This window comes from Aethalodelphis obliquidens, unplaced genomic scaffold (genome assembly GCF_003676395.1).
Source record: "Aethalodelphis obliquidens isolate GAN/ISIS:26980383/991018 unplaced genomic scaffold, ASM367639v1 scaffold4, whole genome shotgun sequence".
Taxonomy (NCBI): Eukaryota; Metazoa; Chordata; class Mammalia; order Artiodactyla; family Delphinidae; genus Aethalodelphis; species Aethalodelphis obliquidens.
The window spans coordinates 5,853,132-5,877,243 of NW_020837948.1; the positions used below are offsets into that span (position 1 = coordinate 5,853,132).

At 44.9% G+C, this 24,112-nt stretch overlaps 1 pseudogene; it reads right to left on the reverse strand.

Moving 5' to 3' along the window:
• Nucleotides 1-1,623: 1,623 nt before the first annotated feature.
• LOC113613547 (ADP-ribosylation factor-like protein 2-binding protein pseudogene) lies at nucleotides 1,624-2,241 on the reverse strand (annotated as a pseudogene).
• Between the last annotated feature and the right edge of the window lie 21,871 nt (nucleotides 2,242-24,112).

Below are 24,112 nucleotides of genomic sequence, written 5' to 3' on the forward strand. Positions count from 1 at the left end.
TTTTTTTTCCTTTAATTTTTGCAAAACACCTCAAATTTTACTCATGGTACAAAAGTATTTAATAAGCACCACGTTGGTACAGAAAAACACACAGCCTATAGTTCATCCTTTAAAACCAGAACAGCCAAGTGAAAAGTCAGTAGAGATTCTTACTTCTACTTGAAATAAAAAATAAAAAACAAAACAAAAAAAGCTAAGGTACACATTAGGAACTGAACCACTATAGTTTTTCTTTCTAGAGATGTGACATCCATGTTTTCTGGTCAGTAATGTTCTATCAAACACTGTACTAAATCCAAGCAGACAGATTGCCAGTAAAGCTGTTTGCTATCTCCTACGGAGCTAGACCAGTGGAACACTGTCTTGGTAGGATTATTTTGACAGCAAGAAGGAAGTGCAGAGCCCCAACCCCAACAGAAAACCTAAGGAGCTGATTTACAAAGAAAGGGTTTTAAGCAAACCTGCACAAATACTAACATGCTCTAAGAAAAGGAAACCTTTTAGACCATTTCCAGCATACATTCATTGGTGCCCAGTAAAATAGGAACACCAACATAGAAAGCATTTTTGCTTTCATAACACTAATAGCCAAAAAGCACACAGCATATAATACTTTGATCTTGAAGTGGGTAATCATAGAAGTTCTAAGATTATATCCACTAGGTTAGCCTGAGTATTCGTCTATAAAAATATTTTTCCAAAAACATGTAAACGGGCTTCCCTGGTGGCGCAGTGGTTAAGAATCCGCCTGCCAATGCAGGAGACACGGGTTCAAGCCCTGGTCTGGGAAGATCCCAAATGCCGCGGAGCAACTAAGCTTGTGCGCCACACCTACTAAGCCTGTGCTCTAGAACCTGCGAGCCACAACTACTGAGCCCGTGCACCACAACTACTGAGCCTGTGTGCTGCAACTACTGAAGCCTGTGCTCCACAACAAGAGAAGCCACCGCAGTGAGAAGCACGTACACCGCAACGAAGAGTAGCCCCCGCTTGCTGCAACTAGAGAAAGCCCGTGCACAGCAATGAAGACCCAACGCAGCCAAAAATAAATAAATAAATAAACTTATTTTTAAAAAAACCACGTAAACGAGAGTTATAGAAACTATGGAACTACATCAGGAGCAGCAGAAAGTGATACAAGGATTGTACATGTAAGACTAGGAATTGATTTTCACATGTACCTTCTAGGTAAAGGAAGTCTCTCTAAGTTGATTCCTACAGCCAAGATGAACTGTGATAGTAGGATTTTCAAAAATCTTGAGATGGTCAGCTAGCTTGAGTTAAACCCTAGATAAATACTCCCAGTCAAAAACCCCATTGAGACTGCAGGACTGAAACTCTGACCCATATAAAAAGCTGTGAGTCCACAAAAAGTCTCATGGGACATGCAAGGCCTGCTGGGCCAAGACAGTTGATGATGGTGGGTTCTTCCAACATGGACACACCAACATGTATGCTGGGGAAGTGTCCCCCAGGTGGAATGCTGGACTTGGGCTTAATGCAGGAGCCATACTCAGAAGCTCCTGAGAGACGTGTCTACTCGGGGAGGAGTACTAGGGTTACTGAAGACAAGAATGTGTCCCAGGAAAGTCAGCTAATTTTCTCCTGACCCATCAATACTTAACATTAACGAAGAGTTGCAGAACAGAGTCAGTCTTTCCAAGATGTATTCTTCTGACATCATTAGCCAAAGCCTCTCCCAGTCTATTGGGCTGGTGATGTCTAGAAAGATCCCATTACCTGGAGGTGGGACCTAGGGCCACAGATTGTTCTGGGAAGCTGGCATAGAAGATGATTTGCACAATGAAGTCACCACTAAACCGCTGCTTAAGTCCAGTCCCCAGCCTTCTTTTTCTGCTCAATAGTCCAGAAACATTTCTTTAAAAGCCAGAAGATCCGTAAACGTGAGCAGGATGTCAAAAATATCACCCGCCACTTCATCTATGGTGCTGTAAAGTTGTAATGAAAGCCGCCATGTTAAATCCAGGAATTTGCTCCAACAGCTGTTCTTCCATATACTTTTCTACCACAGAAATAGATTCTATAAAAATAGGTGTGTAGGTGAGCTTATTCTCTTGTGTCTTCAAACTCCTGGTAGTACCTGTCCATGAAATTCCTCTGTAATAACTGGAACTCATCATCCATGATAATGGCCTCTAAATATCCAACCACAGCATCAAATTCTGCATCAGAGGCGGAAAAGATGGACAGCGCGAAGCTCTCCTCCTCTAGGGCATGCATCACCATGGCCGCATCCACCGCGCATGAGGGAGCGGGCCGCTGGCGGGCTACCCCGCCCACGCCCACCCATGGCCCAGGCGCAGCCTCTGCTCTGCTCTGCTCTGCAGAGCCCCAACCGGCATCCAGATGATCTCGCTGCAGCTGCCGAGGCTGTGGCTTACGGCCCAGCCCAGTAGGGCCTGCGCATGACGCCCTGACCTCAGGCTCCCCGGCTGCAGCCAGCCGGGCCTCTAAGCCCTACCAGGCCTCACTAAGCTTGACGCTCCTAAATTTTTAAAATAATACTTTTCATATGATCTTAAATTTTGTTTAATAATAGGTCAGTTAGCATTTTTTATATCTGTGTTCATAAGTGAGATTGGCCTTTAGTTTTCCTATATTGATCCTGTCAGATTTGGGGGTTAGGGTCATATTAATTCCATGAAATGAGTTGAGGAGGATAGCTTTGGTTTTCTGGGAGTAGAAACTTCTAAACTTCTAGAATAGTTTGTGTATGAATGAAATTTTATTTTCTGTGAATGTTCACTATAATTCACAGGTAAAGCTATCTGGATTTGAAGTTTTCTTTGTGGGAAGATTTTAAATTACTGATTCAATAAAATATCTAGGAATAAACCTACATAAGGAGGTAAAAGGCCTGTACTTGGAAAACTATAAGATACTGATGAAAGAAATTGAAGATGACACAAACAGATGGAAAGACAGCTGTGTTCATGGATTGGAAGAATTAATATTGTTAAAATGACCATACTACCCAAGGCAATCTATAGATTCAATGCAATCTCTATCAAAATATCAAGGGCATTTTTCACAGAACTAGAACAAATAATTTTAAAATTTGTATGGAAATGCAAAAGACCCCGAGCAGCCAAAACAATCTTGAGAAAGAAGAATAGAGATGGAGGAATCATGCTCCCTAACTTCAGACAATGCTACAAAGCTATAGTAATCAAACAGTATGGTACTGGCACAAAAACAGACACATAGATCAGTGGAGCAGAATAGAGAGCCTAGAAATAAACCCATGTACTTATGGTCAGACAATCTATGACACAGGATGCCAGAATATACAATGGAGAAAAGACAGACTCTTCAATAAGTGGTGCTGGGGAAACTGGACATCTACATGTAAAACAATGAAATTAGAACATTCTCTAATACGATATACAAAAATAAACTCAAAATGGATTAAAGACCTAAATGTTAGGCCAGAAACCATAAAACTCCTAGGAGAAAACATAGGCAGAACACTCTTTGACATAAATCATAGCAATATTTTTTTGGATCAGTCTCCTAAAGCAAAGGCAATAAAAGCAAAAATAAACCAATGGAACCTAGTTAAACTGAAAAGCTTTTGCATAGCAAAGGAAACCATCAATAAGACAAAAAGACAGCCTACTGAATGGGAGAAAATATTTGCAAATGATATGACTGATAAGGTGTTGATATCCAAAATATATAAACAGTTCATACAACTCAACATCCAAAAAACAAACAACTTGATTAAAAAATGGGCAGAAGACCTGAATAGACATTTTTCCAAACAGGATATGCAGATGGCCAACCTGCACATGAAAAGATGCTCAACATCATTAATCATCAGAGAAATGCAAATCAAAACCACAATGAGATATCACCTCACACCTGTCAGAATGGCTATCATCAAAAAGAACACAAATAACAATGTTGGTGAGGATATGGAGAAAAGGGAACCCTCCTACACTGTTGTTGGGGGTGCAAATTAGTGCAGCCACTGTGTAAAACAGTATGGAGTTTTCTCAAAAAACTAAAAATAGAACTACCATATGACTTGGCAATTCCACTCCTGGGTATATATCCATAAAAAACAAAAACACTAAATCAAAAAGATATATGCACCTCAACGTTCATAACAGCATTATTTACAATTGTCAAGATATGGTAGCAACCTAAATGTCCATCAACAGAAGAATGGATAAAGAAGATGTGAGATGTGTACATATTTACATATACATGTATATGTACACATATACACACAGTGAACTACCACTCAGTCATGAAAAAGGAATTAAATTTTGCCATTTGTAATAACATGGATGGACTTGGAGGATATTATGCTAAGTGAAATGTCAGACAGAGAAAGACAAATACTGTATGATATCTCTGATATGCGGAATCTAAAAAAAATAAAACAAGCTAGTGAATATAACAAAAAAGAAACACACAGATATAGAGAATAAACTAGTGGTTACCAGTGGGAAGAGGGAAAGGGGGGGAGGGGCAATATAGGAGTAGGGGGTTAAGAGGTACAAAGTATTATGCATAAAATAAATAAGCTACAAGGATATATTGTACAATGCAAGGAATATAGTCAATATTTTGTAGTAACTATAAATGGAATATAACCTTTAAAATTGTGAATTGTGTAACTTATGTAACATTGTGCATCAACTATACTTCAATTTAAAAAAATAAATAGATAAATACTGATTCAATCTCTTTAATATTTATGAGACTATTCAGATTTTCCATTTCTTCATGAGCCACCTTGGATAAAATATTATTTCTAGGGATTTTTCCGTTTCACTTGAACTTTTTACATTTATTGGCATTGTTGTTCTTAATACCTTCTTAGTATCTTCTTCTTTTTTTTTTTTTTTGGCAGTACACGGGCCTCTCACTGTTGTGGCCTCTCCCGTTGTGGAGCACAGGCTCCGGACACGCAGGCTCAGCAGCCATGGCTCACGGGCCCAGCCGCTCCGCGGCATGTGGGATCTTCCCGGACCGGGTCACGAACCCGTGTCCCCTGCATCGGCAGGCGGACTCTCAACCACTGCGCCACCAGGGAAGCCCCTTAGTATCTTCTAAATGTGTATTGATCTCTAGTAATATCCCCTTCTTCATTCTTACTATTATTTATTTATTCTCTCTTTTTTCTTTATTTTCTTTTTTTCTTCATAATAAAGAGTATTTCAATTTCCTTATTTTTTTGAAAAATAAATTTTAATATTAAAAATTTGTATTGTATGTTTGGTTTTTATTTCATTAATTTCTTCTCTTATGTTTATTATTTCATTCTTCTACTTTGAATATAACTTCCTGAAATGCATCCTTGGCTCATATTTTCAACAATTCTTTTCAAATATGTACATTTAATGCTATAGATTTTCCTCTAAATACTACCTTAGGTATACTCAAAAGTTTTTATACATAGTACTTTCGCTATTACTCAATTGTTTTTCTTATGAATTTATAGAAGTTCTTTATATACTCTGGATACAGCCATTTACTAATTATATGTTTTGCAGATATTTTCTCTGACTCTGTATCTTGCCAGTTAATTCTTGTAATATTTTAATGAACAGGAAATTTTAATTTGAGAATAATTCAATTTATGTATTAATTTTATGATTTTTTGAGTGTGTCTAGCTTAATAAAATCTTCTCTCTCCTGAAATTATGAAGATATTCTCCTATAGTATCTTATAAAACTTTATATTTTTGCCTTTTCTGGCAAAGATTTATTTAAAATATTATAATTGCTGAAGCTGTGTAAAAAAATTGGCAGTGAACTTGAAGAATCTTACACATGTTGATTCCTCCCTTTTGACCCAAACACTCACTTCTAGGAATCAATCCTAAGTAAATGACAACTCATTTAGGAACTAGTAACTTAGGAAATAATAACTCACTTCTAAAAAACAGTTTTAAGGGTATTCATTATAGCATAATATAATAATAATTTTAGATGACTTAGATATACAGTAAAACAAAGTATATCTGTAATGAAATATTTGTAGCTGCTGAGAAATCATTATGGGATTCTGGGATTTCCACATAAACCTTAACTGTTACTTTACTTCATAACAACAAAATATGTACATATTGTAATTTTTAAAATCTAATAAAATATTTTAGAATCACACTTTTAAATAGCTTTAAATCACATACACTAATGCTCACAAATGTAATTTTTTTATTGGGGTCAAATTCACATAACATGAAGATAACCATTTTAAAATGAACGATTCAGTGGCATTTAGTATATTCACAATGTTGTGCAACCACCACCTCTAAATAGTTCTAAACATTATCCTCACCCCCAAAAGAAACCCTGTACTCACTAAGCATTCCATACTCTCCATTCCACATTCCCCCCACCTCCCAAACACACACACTCTCTAGCCCCTGGCAACCACCAATCTGCATTGTTTCTATGGATTTACCTTAATATATGGATATTTCCTATAAATGGAATCATACAATATATGACGTTTTGGGTTTGGCTTTTCACTTAGCATGATGTCTTTAAGGTTCATCTATGTTGCAGAATGTATCAGTACTTCATTCCTTTTTATGGGTGAATAATATTCCACTGTAGCTCACAAATGTTACTTTATTTTATTTTATTTATTTATTTATTTTGGCTGCGCCAGGTCTCAGTTGTGGCATGGGGGATCTTTAGTTGCGGCATGCGGATTTCTTAGTCGTGGCATGCATGCAGGGTCTAGTTCCCTGACCAGGGATCGAACCTAGGCCCCTACACTGGGAGCGTGGAGTCTTATCTACTGGACCACCAGGGAAGTCCCACAAATGTAATTTATTTTTTTAATAAATTTATTTATTTATTTATTCATTTTTGGCTGCATTGGGTCTTTGTTGCTGCACACAGGCTTTCTCCAGTTGTGGTGAGCGGGGGCTACTCTTCATGGCAGTGCGTGGGCTTCTCATGTGGTGGCTTCTCTTTTTGTAGAGCATGGGCTCTAGGCACACAGGCTTCAGTAGTTGTGGCACATGGGTTCAGTAGTTGTGGCTCGCGGGCTCTAGAGCGCAGGCTCAGTAGTTGTGGCACACAGGCTTAGTTGCTCCATGGCATGTGGGATCTTCCCGGACCAGGGCTGGAACCCTTGTCCCCTGGACTGGCAGACGGATTCTTAACCACTGCGCCACTAGGGTAGTCCCCACAAATGTAAGTTTAACATTAAAAAAAAACAAAAAGCAAAACAGCATACCAAACTCCATATAGAGCATGATGCCAATTTTGTATTTTAACATGTATAAGCATAGGAAAAATGGGAAGGAAATGCACTTAAATATTAACAGTGGTTACCTCTACTTAGTGGGATTATAAGTAACTTTAATTTTAGTTGTACTTTTCTGTATTTTCTTATTTTTGCAATATGAAAACCAAGTCATTTAAAAATATAAACATGAGGGAACACTTCCCAACTCGTTCTATGAGGTCGGTATTACCCTGGTATCAAAACCAGAAAACTATAGACCAATATATTTAATGAATATAGATATAAAAATCCTCAACAAATACTAGAAAACCAAATCCAATAACATATAAAAAGTTTTATAAACCATGACCAAATATGATTATTTCAGGAGCACAGGTTGGTTTAACATCTGAAAATCAATTAATGTATATATTATAGCAATAGAATAAAGGACAAAAACCACATGATAATCTCAACAACTTCTGACAAAATTCAAGAGTTCTTTATGCTAAAAACACTCAACAAACTAGGAATAGACAGGAACTTCCTCAGCCTGATAAAGAACATCTACAAAAAACCCTAATATCCTATTTAATGAGGAGATGCTGAATGCTTTCCCCTGAAGATCAGAAATAAGACAAGAATGTCCACTCTCATCACTTCTATTCAACACTGTAATGGAATTTCTAATCAGGGCAATTAGGCAAGAAAAAGAAATAAAAGGTCACTGGACCAGAAAGAAGTGAAACCATCTTTATGCACAGATGACACAATCTTGTATATAGAAAATCCTAAGGAATCCACTAAACATCTATTAGAACTAATAAATAAGGTCAGCAAGTTTTCAGGATATAAGATTAATAACAGGGACTTCCCTGGTGGTCCAGTGGGTAAGACTCTGCGCTCCCAATGCAGGGGCCCGGGTTCAATCCCTTGTCGGGGAACTAGATCCTGCATGTATGCTGCAACTAAGAAGTCCACAGGCCACAACTAAGACCTGGCACAGCCTAAATAAATAAATATTTAGAAAATATTATCTTAAAAAAAAGATCAATATACAAAAGCCCATTGTATTTCTCTATACTAGCAACATAATCCAAAAATGAATTAAGAAAACAGTTCACAAAGAATAAAATACTTAGTAATAAATTTAACCACATCCCATGTCCATGGATCAGAAGACTTAATGTTGTTGAGATGGTAATCTATAGACTGAATGCAATCCCCATCAAATTCCAATGGGCGTCTTTGCAGAAACTGACAAGCTGATTCTAAAATTCATGTGGTAATGCAATGGAGCAAGAACAACCAAAACAAGCTGGGGGAACAAAAAAGGAGGACTAACACGTCCTGCTTTCAAAACTTATTACAAAGCTACAGTAATCAAGACTGTGTGATACTGGCATAAGGATGAGACATATAGATCAACAGAATAGAACTGAAAATTCAGAAATAAACTCTTACATTTAAGGTCAACTGATTTTTTTTTTTTTTTTTTTTTGGTCACACCACACAGCTTGCGGGACCTTAGTTCCCCCACCAGGGATTGAACCTGGGTCCTCAGCAGCAAAAGCACAGAGTCCTAACCACAGGACCACCAGGGAATTCCCTAAGGTCAACTGATTTTTGACAAGGGTATCAAGACAGTTCAACAGGGGAAGAACAGTCTTCAACAAATAGTGCTGGCACAACTGAATACTCACATGCAGAATGAAGTTGGATCCCTACCTCACACCATATAGAAAAATTAACTCAAAACAGATCAAAGACCTAAATGTAACAGGTAAAACTCTTAAAAAGAAAACATAAGAATAAATATTTATTACTTGGATTAGGCAATGGCTTCTTAGCTATGAAATCAAAAGCACAAGCAACCAAAGAAGAAAGAGATAAACTGGACTTCATCAAAATAAAAATATTTGTGCTGCAGAGAGCATAATCAAGAAAGTAAAAAGAACAACCCAAATAATGGTCGAAAAGTTTTACAAATCATGTATCTGACAAGAGACTTGTATCTAGAATATATAAAGGACTCTTACAACTCAATAATAGAAAGACAAATATTCAGTTTAAAAAAATGGGCAAAGGATGTGAATATACATTTCTTCAAAGAACACAGAGTGCAAATGGCCAATAAGCACATGAAAAAAACATTCAACATCATTAGCCATTAGGGAAAAGCAAATCAAACCATAATGAGATCCTCTGTCACATTACTTGGGTGACTCTAATCAAAAGGACATATGTATACCCCAATAAAGATGTTAAAAAAAAAAAAAAAAAGGACATATGGAGTGAGAGTTTGGGGTTAGTAGATGCAAACTATTATATATAGAATGGACAAATAACAAGTCCTATTGTATAGCACAGGGAACTATATTCAATATCCTGTGACAAACCATGATGGAAAAGACTATAAAAAATAATGTATATATATATATATGTATAACTGAATCACTTTGCTGTACTGCAGAAATTAACACAACACTGTAAATCGACTATATCTCAATTAAAAGAAAAGGACAGATAATAATAAATGTTGGCAAGGATGTGGAGAAATTGGAACCCTCACGCACTGCTGATGTGAACGTAAAACAGTGCAGCTGCTTTGGAAAAACAATATGACAGGTCCTCAAAACGTTATACATAGAGTTACCATATAATCTAGCAATTCTACTCCTAGCAATATACTCAAGGAAATGAAAATATATGCCCATACAAAAACTTGTATATGAATTCCATAGCAGCATTATTCATAATATCCAAAAAGTAGAAACAACCTAAATGGCCATGAACAGATGAATGGATAAAACAGATGAAATATATCCATACAATGGAATATTATCCAGCCATAAAAAGGAATGAAATTTTAATATATGCTACAACACGGGTGAACACTGAACACATTATGTAAGTGAAAGAAGCCACATACTGTGTGAGTCCATTTAAATGAAATATCCAGAACAGGCAACTCCATAAAGACAGAGAGTAGATTAGTGGTTATCTAGGTCTAGAAGTGGGGCGTGAGGGGAAAAGTAAAATGACTCCTAATGGGCATGGTTTTCTGAGGAGGAGGGTGATGAAGTGTTCTGAAATTGATTGTGGTGATCGTTGCACAATTCTGAATACCCTAAAAACCACTGAATTGTATACTTTAACTAGGTGAATTGTATGGTGTGTGAATTAGATCTCAAGCAAGCTGTTTATTTTTTAAAACTTCAATGGATCTGGGACCTCCCCGGTGGTGAGTGGTTAAGAATCCGCTTGCCAATGCAGGGGACACGGGTTCGATCCCCAGTCTGGGAAGATCCCACATGCTGCTGAGCAACTAAGCCTGTGTGCCGCAACTACTAAGCCTGGGTGCCACAACTACTGAAGCCTGTGCACCTAGAGGCCGTGCTCCACAACAAGAGAAGCCACTGCAATAAGAAGCCCACGCACCATGACGAAGAATAGCCCCCGCTCACCACGACTAGCGAAAGCCCTTGCACAGCCAAGAAGACCCAACACAGCCATAAATAAATAAATAAAAATTAGAAAAAAAAAACCAAAAACACAAAACTCCAATGGATCTGACAGTCAGGAGGACTCTGGTGACACCCAGCCAAAGCCATTTCAGTGCCATGTCGGGGTGCTGGAAAGTGACAGGCTGGGGAGTAACGTGAGCGAGGAAGAAAGGAAAATACTTGCAGAAGACTCAGGAGGCTCATCTGTCGACGAGCAGGAGTGAGGCCTGACGCAGGGGAGGGCTTAGGGGTTTGCAGGCCCCCATGAGACACATTATATTCCTAAGCCTGAGATCCAGTTCCTCAGAGAAGATGGTGATGATGACTCTGTGGGCCTCTCCAGCCTCTATCCTGATGCTGGCTGGACTGGCCAGGCCAGGCCAGTCCTCTCTTCTCTATACCACTAAAACTTAGCAACCTGGAAAGGCTTACCACACACCCTGCCTCATTTTGGAGCCCTTCCCTGGAGGTGCTAGCTCCCACTGACCTCTTGCTTCTCAGCATGCTCTCACACTACACACAAGATGTCCTCACCATACTATATCTTACAGTTTACTGAAGCAGCTTCCACGTATGGGGAGGATGCAGGAACACACACACTGCTTCCCTAGCCTGTGAGGACAAGGGGACCCAGGCATGGTTCCAGCTTATATATCCCTGACTCTTAACTCCCACCTGCTCAAGCAGGGCTTCTGCAGCCCCCTGCTTGGTGCCCCAAGGATTTCTGGGAGCTCCAGGGAATGCTCTGGAATAGTCCAGGAAGGTCCCATGCAGGGTCTGCTGTCTCTTCCCTATGCTGTTCTTCTGGTCACTCTGTCTCCCAGTGAGGATGCAGCTCTTGTTGGTGTTGGTTATGCTTTGTCAGAGGGGTCCCTGAGCAGCATAGCTTGGATGTCACTACTTCACTAAAGCAGTGAGAAAGCCCAGTTTTTAAGGACTACCTTTGCTCTTGTGCTTTCTATGGAGTCAGACATTTGGCCATATGAAGCTTAGCTCAGGGTATGTCCTAGTGGAGGAACTACATGGAGTGCAGCCTCCATCAGCCTTAATGCTACAGCTTATAACCTCGAAGTCAGTATGTTCTCTACATAGGCCATGGGATTCCCTAACGATGACCAGGTATCCCTGATTCACTGATGCTAACCTGGGGACCTGATTTGAGGAACAGGATATTGCTTGTAACCCAGAATCGTGAATCTGCTAAACTCATTCATAAAGATTTCTCTTATGACCATCGCCCCTTGCCTGGGCTTCTACAGGTTGACCTCCCTTTGAGGAGATGGTCATTGAATCTGGGTTTCTAGGAAAACCATGTTTTCCTTGGTGACTACATGTGCCATCCATTCCACCTGGACCAGAACCAGCGAGTAAGATACACTTGGGCCCTAATGTTTTCAGAAGAGCACCAAGTCCCATGGGGCTGGGCTTAAGGTGGGAGAGGGCCTTCTGCATACCCTGTCCCCCTCTTGAAGAACAAAGATGCTTATTAATTAGCATATGAAAGAAAGGCTCTGATAAAGCCTACAGTAAATGGTATTTAAGTCTTTTGAATGCAGTGCTTCCCAAACATATTTTTCCATGGGACCCTTTTTTTGTCCACCCCACCCACTATCATCCAGGGGCACATCACCCTAACTGTAAAGTCCAGAACTTATGACTGGCATTTGGGGCCCACCCTACAGATTTCACTGGTCAACCTCTCTCCTCTCCTGCCACCAGTCCTCTCCACATCTTGCATGTTCTCCTCCAAGGCATAGCCCACAGCTGTCTCCACCTGCTGGAGCCACCTGTTCCCTTAAACACCCAAAGACCCCTTTTCCCACCTCATACCCACTGCTGGCTACTGCTTCCAACCTTGAGTATCCTTGAGTACCCCTGGATGCCTGTCCTCTCTCCCTTCTCCTTTCCAGGTCATTCCTTGCTGCGTCCTGAGTTGCCCTTGTGAGGTTATGGGCATGGGATACCACACCTGACAACAAACCAAGGGGGCAGGACTGGGTCTTGAAGAGTTCTCAGAACCTGAGCCCCCTCACTCAACTTCCTACCCCACAGGGACTCTGCCTCAGGCAGCAGAAGAGCAGAGGGCGGGATCGGAGGTGAGATGGGGGCGGGGTGACAACCCAGTACCAGCTTCTCCCCTGGGCAGGGGCCAGATGCTGTCCCCATGCCTGAATCTTACACTTGGTGAATGAACGATCAATGATGGTTCTTAGAGGGCAACCCCTACCCCCATTTCGGACACATTTCCCACGTGGGAACTGGCCAACTTCCCCAAACTCAAGACACATCCTGGCTGGAGCTGGCTATGGGCCGGGCACCTCCGGGGTTAGCGGGTCAGGGCGGGGTGTCCTGGAGAGCCGCGGATGGGCCTCACACCCAGCCTGGGCCAGGACACCCAGTCCTTGGCGGAGGCCCAAACCAGCTCTGTTTACAGAATCTGTCAGCTCTGTTTCCCCCTCCCCCTCCCACCACTTCCCCTAGAGTCCAGGGGGCTGGGAGATGGCAGGCGGGGCCTGAGGGAGCCTAGGAGGCAGCCAAATCCCAGGCCGGCCTCTCAGTACTCCTCCCCTTCTTGGCTCCTAGGGTCTACCCGCCCCGTTCTCCAGTCTTCTGGTTTCCCCTTTAAAGCATTGAGTGGGAATGCGCATTTTAAAAGAGAAATCTGTAGAAGACAATGCTTACTCCCAAGGCAAGTTTAGCTAATGGTGGAAAGAAAGGAACAGTGCCTGTAGGCACAGGGAGACTTTTCTAGGCAAGGGGCTTCCTGGATACCTCCAGACAGCCTGGAAGGAGGTTCCCTCCTTCCTCAGGACCCCAAACCTATGGGACCCTGGGAGTTTTTCCAGAACTGCCGGAGGGACTTGGTGCAAATTAGCTATAGCCGGGCGGGTAGGCCGGGGGCTTTCGAGGGGCAGACACGTCTTGAGATAAGGCCAACGGCCGGCCGGGCCGCAGTGACTCAGCTGCGGCGGCTGCAAGGAAGCTCTGCGGGCCCCGAGGAACGGGACACAGGAGGCGGGGCCCAACCCGGGACGCCCCGCCCAGCCCCAGGGCTCCGGGAAGTTCCGGCCCACCACCCCCAGCTTCCCAGAGGCGCCCGGATTTCCCACGGGTTTCCCCATCTGCTGCAAATAGTAACAAAGGCTGGCACTTTCAGAGCGCTCACTAAGTGTTAGGCACTTTGCTGGCATCGTGTCTTGTTACCTCCATCAGGGCTCTGAAGCAGGCGCCACTATTACCTCCATTAAGAGACACGGAATCTGAGGTTAAGAGATGCCCAGCGACTTGCTCAAGGTCACACAGCTACTGAATGGTAAGGGCCACAGTTTCCAAACCCCCAGACACCTCTTGCCCCTTCCCAGCTCCCATGTCTCCTATGTCTTGCCCCTCCAGGTGCTAGCAGGTCCCCTGGGGGGTGCCTCCCTAGGCAAAACCAGAAACCTGGACATCCCCTGGCCTGGGGCTAACTCAGTTCAAATATTTATCATTTTGAGGCAATTGCAGTGGTCTTGATTACGTGTCTGCTGAACTCCCAGCCTGGTTTCAGGTGGCGGCAAAGTTTCCCAGCCCTAAGTTTCCCTTTGACCTCCACTTTGAGGGGAAACTCCTAGGAACAGGGCTATCCCCGGGGAACACTGCCCTGACAGCACCCAGCTCTGTCCTCTGGAGAGACACAGTCTCCAGAAAGCCCCTGCCTTGCTCACAGATTAGCTCCCCAAACCTGGGACCTTGCCAAGTGAGAAGCTGCTGGCTGGCCCCTGCCTGTGTGGGGTCAGGGCCAGAACTGTGCCACAGAAAGCCAAGTCTGAGCCCCAGAAGGGGTGGAGGAACAAAGAGCACCCTGGGGCTGCCCTGGAAGGTAGTGAGCTCCCCGTTATCTAGGGTGGGGGAGCACCTGTGGAAGAAATGATTCAAAAAGAGGGTGGGATGAGATGACCTTTAAAACCCCGAATTTCTGTATTCTATGAGTCAGGCAGTGTCCAAGTGAATGGCTTGTTCTGACAGCTGCTTAAATGGAAACTTTCCCAGACTCTCCCACTTCCTTCCCCTTTGACCTCTTTCTGCTGCGCTCCATGGTCTTCCTTCTGGAGACTCGGAGAATATTGGAAAGAAGATGACGCCCATGCATCCCTGCCTCAGTTTGCCACTCTGTCCCAGTGGCCATTGTGTGAGCTCTGGGAGGCTCTGATTCATGGGAGAAAGGAAGGAGGAAAGGAAGGAAGGAAGGATGGAAAGAAAGATGTGTTTTAAGATGAATGACTGCCTCTGGTTGAGCTGGTTTGACCTGGGCCGTAGTCCCAGCTCCAACCTCTTCTCCCAGATATGTGACCTTGAACAGTGTCACTTTACCTCCCAGGTCCTCTGCAAAATGAGTGTATTTTAACATCAACTAACCTTCCTGTGAGGGTAGTTGGTAGCAACAATGAGTGACCACCGTGGGTAAAGTCTTCCCAAGCACAATTGTGTGATGGCGCTCAGCGGGCAGCCCAGCTCTACAGGCAAACGTCATTCTTCGTGATTCTGCTTGAGGAGGTAAGTCCGCAAGGACAGGCAAGTTTTGGTGGGAGAGAAGGGAGAGAGAAGGGGGCCTGAGCAGGGGCTGCAGGGGATGGGTATCCTGCAGTGGGAAGAGCTGTCCTAAAGATACTACTGTGTATCACCTCTGCGTGCCAGGCATGGTGCTAGGGGCTTCACACACATTGTCACATTTAGTTCTATCTATATGGTAGGTACTAGTATTATCTCATTTTACAGGTAGCAGTATCAAGGCTTAGAGAGGTTAAGACACTTGCCAGTAGAGAAGCCAGAATTCACAGCCAGGCTGGCTGACTTTGGAGCCCTGTCCTACCCAAGTCCTGACTTGGGTCCCTTGCCCCTTCCCCACAGTTGTCTTGGAGGCTGGTACCCAGTGGCCTGTCTGATTGTGCCTAGTCCTCCAAGATCCCTCCCCTTGCCTGGCACCCTCCTCTGCCAGCTGTCCTGTCCAGTCAGAGTGGCTTCGGCCAATGATGCCAGCGACAGTCTGGCATCATGGCTGTGTTGGACCTTGTACAGAGAGACAAGCGTTGATAGGGGCTAGGATCAAAGCCCCAAATTACAGGAGATAAATAAGATGTGAGGGATGGGTCCTGGCTGGTGCTGAATCTTGCATAGCAAAGGAAGAAAGGAAGACTGGGAGGCAGGCAGCCACCTCCGCCTACCCTGCACCCAGAACTAAGAAGTGACCTTGGGCACCCGAAACCAGCTCTGGTTCCATAAGGGTTGAGGAAGGTTTTAGGCAGTTATTTAGGAAAGCTGTAAGACTTGAGGCTGCCCTAACTATAAGATGATATTGGAGGACCCCAAGATCTTCCCCAAACACTCCCGCACACATATACACACACTCTCCTGTCAGAGTCAAGTCTGGCCTGGGGCATCCCCTGGTCAAAGCGCTGCACTGCAGTCCTCCTGGCCATCCTGGAAAATCTCTGTCCAGTGGCACAGAGCCCCCAAAGGGGGCCCCCTTCCCCTTTAGTAGAAGAGTCCCCTCCTTGCCCTCTCACCTCCACTCCCAGTCAACTCTTCATCTTTTCTTGGAAACAAATCGCTCCCAACTTCAAAGCATCATAATTCCCCCCAAAGAGCAACCTCAAGAATGTCAAGAGGAAATTATTGAATTATCCTGGTGAGCAGAAAAATCTAATTTATAGCAAAGCATTTCTCCTGAAATTTTAATACATTTTTTTTTCTTCCAATGGATTTTAATGCTCATTTGTTTCCCGGGCTTGGAAATTCAGTTTGAAGCACTGACATGGCTTTCCAGCTCTGGATTTATTGCCAGCTCCCTGCTTTTGAGCCTGATAGTAAACCCAACATCCTATTTTCTCTTAAATGTGAGAGGACTGCTCTCTCTGTTCAGCCTGCTGGACCAGACATCTTATGGCACTGCCACTTCATTAAGGGTGTGAGGGGGTCTGGAGACCTGGCTGAACCTTCCCTGCCCTCCTTGACTGGCTCTCAGGGGCAAGTCCCCACCTTGAGGATTTTGCTAGCATGGAACCTCAATGCCATGTGTATGAGGATACCACTGGTCTCTGGGGACCAGTCGGGGCAATGGAATGGCTAACCTTCCTCTCTGCCCACTCCCTGCCTCCTAGCCTATCAAGGTGCCTGGCGCAAAATAAGGACTCAGCCAACAGGTGTCAGTTGAAATAGAGGGTGGCATGGCTGAGTGTCAGAGTCCTGCTTGGGCCAATGACAGCTCAGGCTCCCATTAGCAAAGGAATGTTGTGTTGACATCTTTGCCCAGGCTGCAGTCCATTAGATTGGAATCATCTGGGCATAGCACAGGGTGCTGGCAAGGGTGCTGCCTAGAGGTCTCAATTTATGGGGGCATGGCCAGCACTGGGGAAAGGGGCTAGAAGGCCCAATGGCATCAGAAAAATGTATCCTCCCCAAAAGATGAGAAACTCACTGTGCCCCCAACCACCTTTCAAGAGTATCTGACTAGAGCAATGCTTAACCAGAACTCGCTAATAAGGAGAGCGGGCTTTTGGAATGAATGACTGGCAGAGAAGGGAGACATTTAGGAACAAAGCCAACTTCTTCTGAGCCCTTGGAATGATAATATCGATTTTACAGATGCAGAAACTGAGGCTCTCAGAGAGGGGCGGAAGCTCACGAAGCTCTGGCAAGTAGCCAGAGTGACACTGAAGCCCAGATGTTTGACTCCCTGAGGGTTCCTCTAACAGCGTGGGAGGCTGTACCAGGGTTAGTAGCCTGACACTACAGGACCTAGCAAAGATCAGGATCCTTTGGGAGGGCGGGGGTTCCTCAGGCCCCTATGGAGGCTGCCCCCCATCCAGTTTTAGAGCAAGCTGACAGGCCCATGAGGACTCCATCCTAGGTCATGGTTGTTCTCTGGAGGTTACTTCTAGCAGTCCTCCTGTCCCTGACCCCATCTTTCCAAATATCCAGAGACCCTAGAGCCTCTTTCCTCCCGGAGATTGCTGTGGTGGCAAGTGGGAGAATCACCTGGCCAGAGAAGGGTGGTGAACAAGGGGCAAGAAGAAGAGGGTCTGCACCTTTCTACTCACTCCTCTTGGTAATGTGCCCTTCTCCATCTCTCCCTGACTGCCTGACCTTCTATCCTCAGGGAATTTGGGTTTCCTTTCCCAGGGCATTGCCAGGAATAGAGAGACAAATGGCATGGCCCCTGAAAAGCTCTGAGGGGCTCCCTAGGCATGGAGGGCACACCCTGGCCAGCGTCTGGACATGGAAGTAGGGGGAGCACTAATGCCCCCAGGAGAGCCACAGGACACAATCTGATGGGCAGAAGGGGCCTGGCATGTGGGTTACGTTGTTTACCACACAGAGTAGGATGGCAAGCAGGGATGGGCACTTCTGTCCCATGCCCAGAACCTGAGGCAGAAGGGTGGCGGGAAGGGAGGGGGCAGTCCCGACTTTGCTAGCTCACCTACTGGCTCACCCTTGAGAGACCAGGGCTCTTGGTAGTGGCTGAGAATGGAGATGAAGGTGACAGTAGGATTTAGGGCAGCCCTTGGAGCCGTCAGAGGTGGCTGCTGGGAGAGCACACTGGCTGAGTCTCCCCTGATGGCCCACCCCTCTAGCCATCAGCCCCTCTCTTGGCACCTCTCACGGGTCCCGGGCCGGCCTCACCGCACAACACTTCTGCACACGGCCAGGCCCAGCCCCTGCCTGAAGTGGACCCTGGACACTTAGTGAGGCCCCTCCTACCCCGTCCAGCCCTCTGGAGCAAATCTAGGAGCCCAGCCAGGAGTGGGTGGTTTGAGGGAGCTCACAGGATTGTGGGGAGGAAGATTGGGGGCAGGCGTTTCTGTGTGGCTTCAGGGCAGAACCAGGCCTGGGGCTGAGCATCCTGGAGACCCTGCTCCCATGGGGAAGGCGTCCTCACCACTCAAGCTGTGAAAGCACAGAACAGGAGGCATCATGGGGAAAGAGCGCCCTGCCAAAGGGCTCCTCCCCTAGAGGCCTGCCTCTCAAGGCTACACCACACAAGCTTCTGCTCAGGAGAGGGGGAGCTACCACCCGGGTGAATCCACTCTGTTCCTCTAGATTTAATGACTCCCAAAATGTCATCTCTGCTGGGACAACTCCCTGGCTCTCTCCCAGCCAGGTGGAGTCCCGGTCACCTCTTCCCTCCCCAGTGCCCGTCCCTTTACCCTTTGGCAGGCCTTAACACCAGACATGGCTGTGAGCCAGGCCCAGGAGAGCTAAGCGGTGGGTGGGTGGACAGGAGAAGGAAACCTGAGTAGGCTGGTCATCTGATCCCAGCTCCTGGGAATGGGAAGCTCATGAGAGGCCAATACTGGGACCCTTCCCTGAGGGTGTCAGGGAGCAGGCTTCCAGGATGGGGGCCGCTGCGGCACTGATAGACACTTTCCAGAAGGGCACAATAGGGATCGGGGATGAGGAAGCCACTGATGGGACCCCAAACACATGGCAAGTCAGTCTTGGGTAGGTCTGGGGGCTTTGAGGGTCCCAACTGGTCAGCTAGGGGGGCAGATCCAAGGGGGCTTCTGCCTATGGCTCCCTGGTCGCAGTTGTAGTTTGGTAAGATGAGGTGTAGGGCAGCCCAGCTCTGGAAGGAGCTGTGCCCAGTCAGGGCCTTGGCCCCAACCTTGAAAGCCCCCTGTGCCACAGCCCCTGCTGACCAGCTATTCCGATCAGACTGTGGGGCAGGGCCCTTTTCCGGCGGTTCTGAAGCTTTGAACTCTGATGAGTAATTTCTTGGAGTTTGTCTGGCATCAAGATGAGAGGTTTTGCCCTCCACCTTCTACCTCTGAAGGAATCATGAAGAAGAGCCCTTCTTGAGGGCCCTGGGGGATGCTTCTGATCTGAGAGAGGGCTCCAGAGGCAGGATGAGGGGCATGTACGGACCTGAAGTGCTTGGGGCAGGAGGCTCCTGTACCGGGTCCTCCAGCCCACGCACCTTGGCATGGGCTCCCTGGGCCTGAGGCTGACACGCACCACAGGTTGATATGCTTCATAGCGGTCATGCAAAAGGCACGCCTGCCACCCAAGCCCTTGGCCGCTAGCCCATGCCTCAGTCCCACCACCTCTCAGCACCAAGCAGACTCACCAAGGGCAACCTGGAATGGCTGGAGCTCCAGTTGCAGCTGGAAGGTCAGGGTTAGACTCGAAGAACTTTCTGAATATAAGAGCTGTGATGTGTAACCAGCAAAGGTGAACTGACCATTCATCTCTCAGCAACCAGGTGCCAGACTTGTCCCTTCAACCTGTCCCACCACTGGTTAGAGCTCAGTAAATGGTATTATCATCCACCCATCCACCCAAGACCCCTGGGCAGCAAGCCCCTCAGCCCCATGTCCAATCTAGCCACAGGCCTTGGCATCTCTTCCTCCCAACACCTCAAGAATCTGTCCATAGCCCTCCACCTCCACTACCACCACCCAGGTCAAGCCACCACCACCTCTCCTCTGGATGCCTGCAGCAGCCTCTCACTGTCTGCCTGCTCCTACCCATGCCCCCTGCTGTCCATTCTTCACCCAACATCCAGGGTAAGCATCTCAAAATGTAAGTCAAATGGATCTCTTTCCTATTGCAAACCCTCCAGGGCGCTATGATCCCCTTGGGTAAATGTCCTGCCCAATCTGACTCCCGCCCCATCTCCTGCTACCTTGACCACAGAGCTCAGCTACAGTGGCCTCATTCTGTGTGCTCCTAGCTTGACTATGACCCTCCCATCTCTGTGGCCTCTTAACTGTCACTTACTCCTCTTTTAAGACTGGGAAGACTTTTCAATCTGCCAACCCCCTCCAAGGCTCTGAGAATCCCTGCTGAACCTGAATCTATCCCCCCAACACCTGTCACCTCTTGCCGTCATATTTCTTTATTCTTGAGTCTACCTACTTGAGAATGACAGTCACAATCTAGACAACACACATAGAACAAGACATGTGATATGACCACAAGTTAGAGAGGCAGAAATAAAGGGAGGTTGGTGGTAGAGGTGGGGAACAGACAGCCCCCTTCCTTTGCCCCCATCCCTCCCACTATCTCCTAGGGTCATGAGTAAGCTCTCAGAAGAGGACACTTACAGATTCAGGTGCCTACTCCCATTCAACTTTTTCTTTTTTTATTGTGGTAAAATATACATAACATAAAATTTACCACTTTAACTATTTTTAAGTGTATAGTTTAGTGGCATTAAGTAAATCCACATTGTTGTATAGCAATCATCCCCATCCATCTCCAGGACTTTTTCATCATCCCAAAATGAAGCTCTGTACCCATTAAACAACAATTCCCCATACCTTTCTCCCCCTAGCCCACAACCACATTCTACTTTCTGTCTCTATGAACTCCACTCTAGATACCTCATACAAGTGGAATCATACAGTATTTGTCTTTTTGTGTCTGGTTTATTTCACCTAGCATAATGTCTTCAAAGTTCATGTATAGTGTAGTATATATGAGAATTTCCTTCCTTTTTAAGGCTGAATAATATTCCATTTTATGTATACACCTCATTTTGTTTGGCCATTCATCCACTGATGTACATTTGAGTTATTACCACTTTTTGCCTATTGTGAATTATGCTGCTATGAACACAAGTGTATAAACATCTGTTCAAGTCCTTACTTTCAGTTCTTTTAGGTATATACCCAGAACTAAAATCACTGGATCATATGGTAATTCTTTTTAATTTTTTGAAGAACTGCCATATCATTTCCCACTGCAGCTGCATCATTTTACGTTCTCACTGGCAATGCACAAGTGTTCCAATTTCTCCACATCCTTACCAACACATGTTATTTTCTGTTTTTTAATAGTAGTCATACAAATGGGTGTGAATTAGTATCTCATAGTGATTTTAATTTTGAATTTCCTAATAATTAGTGATGTTGAACACCTTTTCATGTGTTTACTGGCCATCTGCCTATCTTCTTTGGAGAAGTGTCTGTTCAAGTCCTTTGTCCAATTTTAAATTTGGTTGTTTGTTTTTTGCTGTTGAGTTGTGGGAGTTCTTTATATATTCTGGATATTAACCCCTTATATGATTTGCAAATATTGCTCCCATTCCATGGGTTTCCTTTTCACTCTATTGGTATTGTCCTTTGATGCACAAAAGTTTTTAACTTTGATGAAGTCCAGTTTATCTATTTTTCCTTTTGTCACCTGTGCTTTTGGTGTCATTTGCAAGAAATCATTGCCAAATCCAATGACATGACATGGAGATTTTCCCTTATGTTCTCTTTTAAGAGTTTTATAGTTTAGCTCTTATGTTTAGGTCTTTGATCCATTTTGAGTTAATATTTGTATATGGTGTAAAGTAAAGATCCAACTTCATTCTTTTGCATGTAGATATCCAGTTTTCCCAATACTGTTTGTTGAAAAGACTGTTCTTTCCTCGCTAAATTGTCTTGGAACCCTTGTCAAAAACCATTGGACTGTACATGTGAGGATTTATTTTTTGTATTTCTTGTATTATATTTATATTATATTTCATTTGTCTATATGTCTGTCTCTATGTCAGTGCCACACTCTTTTGATTACTATAGCTTTGAAGTAAGTTTTGAAATCAGGTGATATGAGACCTCCAAGTTTGTTCTTTTTCAAGATCGTTTAGGCTATTCAGGGTCCCTTGAGATTCCATATGAACTTTAAGATGGATTTTTCTATATCTGAAAAAAACATTGTTGGGATTTTGATAGTGATTGTATTGACTCTTGTGAGTTTGTTTAAGGAGGGCCTGGGCCAGCTAGGGTGTCCCAAGGTGACCGGGAACCAGCAGTGCAGTAAGGATGAATGGGGGTCTGAGCAGAAGAAGGCACAGAGCTAGCACATTGAAGAGTGGGGGCAAGGGGCTACCCTTCTTTAAAATACTGAAAGCTTTGGCTCTTCCCAGGTCTCCATCAGAGACAGGTCTCCATGGCAGGAGTTTATCCATTTGTATAATGTGCATTGCATTCCTAAGCCACTGAAAAGGCTCCTCCAGAATCAGACGCCTCCTCCTTTTCCTCGTTTAGGTTTTTCAGCTCTTGAAGAACCTTATTGATTTATTAGGACCTGGTACTCCCTATCCTGGCTAGGGATATTAGCGCAAATTTTGATGTGGCTGAGATTCTGTCTCACTCCAGACCCTGACCAGGTCATCCTTCCAGTCCAGCCAGCTACCCCTTCCAGGAGGAGCAAGCTCCCTCAAGACTGTGGGGAATAGGAATGTGTAGTTATGGGCCCTCAGGGAGAGGATGGCTGGGCAGAATCTCTTCGTGAAGATTATAAAGATGGTGTCCTCATCCTGGTGCATCTTATAAGCAGATCTGGACCTCAGCAGGTGAGGTCCACCTGCAGCAGTGAAAGCAGTGGTGGACACAGGCAGCCTTCTTGTGTGGCCTAGACTCTTGGGAGATGATTCACTGGGCCCTAAGCCATACCTCTGGCTTTGCCTCAGAAAAACTCCTACACTCAGTCCATCACTGAAGACAGACAGAAGGATAAATGAGTAGACTCTGAGCCCCTGATGCGGCACCATTTCCAGTTCTGAGCTGTGACACTCATCCACCCTGCCTGCCGGGCCATGGGAACACAGGAGAGCCTTAACCGCCCTAACTCTAGGAGGCATGGCTGGGGCTTCTGGCCACTCATCCTTCTCTGGAAGGGGCTGTCTAACTCCAACTCTGACAGAGGGCCCTGGGGTTTCTGGCACAGCCTGAATTTCTCTCTCAATGTTCATATATATGTGACTAGGGGTCAGAAAATAAGGTCCTTGAGCCAAATAGGAACCTTTATCCCAGTTGTTTTTAAAGCATCCCAAACTTTATCAGACTAACTGGAGTCATTTTAGATACAGAAGTAAAGCAGCCAGCAGGGAACATTCTTCCTATTTCAGAGATGAAACGGTAGAGGCCTAGAAGGTTACGTCAATGCTGGGAAGGGTCTCATCCAATTGAGCTTTTGTTTTACCAAGTGAAATCTATCCATCTGTTCATTCATGCATTCATTCAGTACCTACTACTGGACAGGTCCCTTGCCAGGGCCTGGGGATACAACAGTGAGTAGGACAGAACCTCTCTCTCATGGAAGTCTGCTGGGGGAGGCAGATGGTAGCAAACAAACAAATAAACAAAAACCCCTAATGAAGGGAAAGAAGTAATGGAACCTGGGTCTATGGGAATATTTAACTAAAGAATCTGACCTGGATCAGGAAGTCAGTGAGATGCCGCAGAGCAACTAAGCCCGTGCGCTACAACTACTGAGCCTGCGCTCTAGAGCCCACGAACCACAACTACTGAGCCCACGTGCCACAACTACTGAAGCCTGTGTGCCTAGAGCCCGTGCTCTGCAACAAGAGAAGCCACCACAATGAGAAGCCCGCCCACCGCAACGAAGAGTGGCC